We start from the raw sequence: 4,720 nt of genomic DNA on the forward strand, positions 1-4,720 counted from the left end.
CTTCAGCCTCCTGAGTAGCTGGGACTACAAGGTGTGCACCACAATGCTCAGCTAATTTTTTACTTTTTTGTAGAGACAGGGTTTTGCTATGTTCTCCAGGGTGGTCTCGAACCCCTGGACTCAAGCGATCATCCTGCCTCAGCCTCCCAAAGTGCTGGGATTACAGACGTGAGCCACCATGCCAGGCCCACCACATCTAGGTTTAAAATGTTTTTTTCATCATTCCAATAAGATCTATCTTTTTATGAAGCGCCTTCATATCCGTTAACCCTAGGCAAACACGAATCTATTTTTCTGTCTCCATAGATTTGCCTTTTCTGGACATTTCATATATGTAGAATCATATATAACCTTTCATGCGTGGCTTTTTTCACTTAGCATAATGTTTTCAAGTTCATTCGTGTTATAGCTCATATAAGTATTTTACTGTTTTTTGTTAGGGTTTGTCTTCCATTAAGGATCTCCTACATTTTGTTTATCCCTTCACCAGTTTTTAGCCATTTGGCCTGTTTCCACTTTTTGTCGCCCAGGCTGGAGTGCAGTGGCACAATCTCGGCTCACTGCAAGCTCCGCCTCCCGGGTTCACGCTATTCTCCTGCCTCAGCCTCTCCGAGTAGCTGGGACTACAGGCACCCGCCACCACACCCGCTAATTTTTTTGTATTTTTAGTAGAGACGGGGTTTCACCGTGGTCTCGATCTCCTGACCTTGTGATCCGCCTGCCTCGGCCTCCCAAAGTGCTAGGATTACAAGCATGAGCCATCGTGCCCGGCCTGGCTATTATAAATAATGCTGCTATAACATTAATGTACAAGTGTTTTGTGCACATATGTTTTATTTCTCTTGAGTAGATATGTAGGAATGGAATTGCTGAGTTGTATAAAAAATTATACTTAACCTTTTGAGCAACTAAAAAATGGTTTTCCGGCCAGGCGTGGTGGCTCACACTTGTAATCCTAGCACTTTGGGAACCTAGACGGGTGGATCACCTGAGGTCAGGAGTTCGAGATCAGCCTGGCCAACATGGCGAAAGCCTGTCTCTACTAAAAATAAAAATAAAAAAATTAGCTGGGCGTGCTGGTGGGTGCCTATAATTCCAGCTGCTCAGGAGGCTGAGGCAGGAGAATCACTTGAACCTGGGGGGCGGAGGTTGCAATGAGCCGATATCATGCCAATTCACTACAGCCTAGGCGAAAGGACAAAACTCCGTCTCAAAAATAAATAAATAAATAAAAAATAAAAAACGGTTTTCCAAAATGGCTATATACGAACTCACATTCCCACAGGTAAGGAATGAGAATTCTTTTTTTTTTTTTTTTTTTGAGATAGAGTCTCGCTCTGTCGCCCAGGCTGGAGTGCAGTGGCGCAATCTCGGCTCACTGCAACTTCCGCCTCCCGGGTTCACGCCATTCTCCTGCCTCAGCCTCTCCGAGTAGCTGGGACTACAGGCACCCGCCACCACGCCCGGCTAATTTTTTTGTATTTTTAGTAGAGACGGGGTTTCACCGTGGTCTCGATCTCCTGACCTCGTGATCCGCCCGCCTCGGCCTCCCAAAGTGCTGGGATTACAAGCGTGAGCCACCGCGCCCAGCCAGGAATGAGAATTCTTGTTTCACTACTTCCTTGCTAGCACTTGTTACTGTTTGTCTTTTTGATTATAGCCTTCCTGGTGGATGTGAAATGGTGTCTCATTATGTTTTAAATTTGCATTTCCTTAATGACTGACGATGTGAAGCATCTTTTCATTTGCCATTTGTATATCTTCTTTGAAAAATGTCTATTGAAATCTTTTGCGCATTTTAAAATTGAGTCTTTTTTAATTTGGTTTGTTTGTAAGAGTTCTTTGTATATCCTGGGTACAAGTTTTTTTTGCAATGTATGTGATTTCTAAATACTTTCTTTTTTTGCAATGTATGTGATTTCCAAATACTTTCTCCCTGTCTGTGGCTTTTCTCTTCCTTCCTTCCTTCCTTCCTTCCTTCCTTCCTTCCTTCCTTCCTTCCCTCTTTCTCTCTCTTTCTTTCTTTCTTTCTTTCTTTCTTTCTTTCTTTCTTTCTTTCTTTCTTTCCTTCTTTCTTTCTTTCTCTTTCCTTTCTTTCTTTTTCTTTCTTTCTTTTTTCTTTTTTTCTTTCTTTCTTTCTTTTTCTTTCTTTCTTGCTTTCTTTCTTTCTCTTTCTTCTGTCTCCTTCTTTCCTCTTTCTTTCTTTCTTTCTTTCTTTCTTTCTTTCTTTCCTTCCTTCCTTCCTTCCTTCCTTCCTTCCTTCCTTCCTTCCTTCCTTCCTTCCTTCCTTCTTTCTTCTTCTTTTGTTTTTTTTTTGACAGATTTTTGCTCTGTTGCCCAGGCTGGAGTGCACTGGCACAATCTTGGCTCACCTGGCTCAACTCCGCCTCCCAGATTCAAGTGATTCTTCTGCCTCAGCCTCCTGAGTAGCTGGGATTACAGGCGCCCACCACCACGCCTGGCTAGTTTTTGTATTTTTAGTAGAGACAGGGTTTTGCCATGTTGGCCAGACTTGTCTCCAATTCCTGACCTCAAATGATCCGCCCCGCTTGGCGTCCCAAAGTGCTGGGATTACAGGCATGAGCCACCTTGCCTGGCCGCTTTTCATTACCTTAATGGTGTCTTTTGAGGGCAAAAGTTATTTCTTAAAATACTTTTTATTTTCCACTCTGTGCAACATAGCAAGACTCCCTTCTCTACCATTAAAAAAAAAATTAGCCAGGTATGGTGGCATGTGCCTTTAGTCCCAGCTACTTGGGAGGCTGAGGCAGGAGGATCACTTGAACCCAGGAGTTCAAGGCTGCAGTGAGCTATAATCACACCACTGCACTCCAGCTTGGGTGACAATGAGGCACTCTCTCTAAAGAAAGAAAAGAATAGCTTTTTATTTGGAAATAATTAAGGGTTCACAGGAAGTTGAAAGAATGGTAGAGAGATGTCCCATGTATCCTTCACCCAGTTCCTCCTCAACCCCAAAATAATGAATTTTGGTTAAGTCAAATTTGTTAATTATTTTTCTTTTATGGATCATGCTTCTTGGGTCATGTCTAAAAAACCTTTGCTGAACCCAAGGTTTTACCATTTTCTCATATGCTTTATTCTAAAAGTTTCATAGCTTCAGCTCTTATATTAAATGTCTCTGGTTCATTTTGAATGAAGTTTTGTATAAGGGGTAAGGTAAGGGTCTAAGTTAATCTTTTTTTTGTATGTGTGTGGATATCCAATTGTCTCATTATCATTTGTTGAAAAGATACTATTTTCTCTATCTATGACACAAAGTTTTGCTCTGTTGCCCAGGCTGGAGTGCAGTGGAATAATCTTGGCTCACTGCAACCTCCACCTCCCAGGTTTAAGAGATTCTCCTGCCCCAGCCTCCTGAGTAGCTGGGATTACAGGCACATGCCACTATGCCCGGCTAATGTTTGTATTTTTAGTAGAGACAGGATTTCACCATATTGGCCTGGCTGGTCTTGAACTCCTGACCTCAAGTGATCCACCCTCCTCAGCCTCCCAAAGTACTGGGATTACAGGCGTGAGCCACTGTGCCTGGCCTTATTTTCTCTATCAAACTGACTTGGCACCTTTGTCAAAAATCAACTAACCATAAATATTAGAGTTTATTTCTGGACTCTCAAATCTGTTTCTTTGATCTATATATTTATATCTTGTATTAGTACTAAATGGTCTTGATAACTTTAGGTTTATAGTAAGTTTTAAAATTAGGAAGTAAAAGTTTTCCAACTTTGTTTTTAAAAAATTATTTGCTATTCTGGGTCTTTTCATTTCTATATACATTTTGGGTAAAGCTTGTCAATTTCTGCAAAAACCCTGCTGGAGTTTTGATGAAGACTAAGTTGAATGCATGCATCAATTTGGGGAGAATTGTTATCTTAACAATATTGAATGAGTTTTCCAATCAATGATCATAGAATGTCTCTCTAATTATTTCGATCATCTTTAATTTCCCTCAGAATGCTTTGAAATTTTCGATGTACAAGTTTTATAATTCTTTTGCTAAATTTATTTGTATTTTATTCTTTTTAATCCATTGTGAATGGAATTTTCTTGTTTTCAGATTGTTCATTGCTCATATATAGAAATACCAATATACCCTTTTTTTTTTTGAGATGGGGGTCTCACTTTTTTGCCCAGGCTCGAGTGCAGTGGCTATTCACAGGCAAGATCACATTGCACTATAGCCTCAAACTTTACCTCAAGTGATCCTCCTACCTCAGCCTCCCACGTAACTGGGACGAAAGGTACATGCCATCTCCACTGAGCCCAGCCTTCAGTGTATTTTTGCATATTGATATTGCAACTTGCCACCTTGCTGAACTTATTAGTTCTAATGTGTGTGTATTCCTGAGGGTTTTCTGCATAAAGAACAATGTTGTCTGCAAATAAAGACTTCCTTTCTAATCTGGGTGCCTTTTATTTTTATTTCTTGTATGGTTGCTCTGGCTAGAACCTCCAGTACGATGTTGAATAGAAGTTGCAAGAGCTGACATGCTTGCATTATTCTTGATCTTAGGGTAAAATAATTCAGTTTTTCATTGTTAAGTATGATAATAGCTGTAGGTTTTTCATAGATGCCTTTATCATGTTCTCTTTCAAGTTTGAGAATTTTTATTATGAATTGGATTTTGTCAAATGCTTTTTCTGCATCTATCGAGATGACAGTGTAACCAAGGAATTGTGAAAAAAGAAAAAAAGGTGAGAA

The 4,720-nt window shown here is 40.4% G+C and overlaps 1 protein-coding gene across 2 annotated transcripts in view; it reads left to right on the forward strand.

Annotated features, from left to right (window-relative positions):
• TEX12 (testis expressed 12) overlaps positions 1-4,720 on the forward strand; it is an 84,378-nt gene that overhangs the window by 47,543 nt on the left and 32,115 nt on the right. The window lies entirely within an intron of this gene.

Source organism: Symphalangus syndactylus, chromosome 3 (genome assembly GCF_028878055.3).
Source record: "Symphalangus syndactylus isolate Jambi chromosome 3, NHGRI_mSymSyn1-v2.1_pri, whole genome shotgun sequence".
Taxonomy (NCBI): domain Eukaryota; kingdom Metazoa; phylum Chordata; class Mammalia; order Primates; family Hylobatidae; genus Symphalangus; species Symphalangus syndactylus.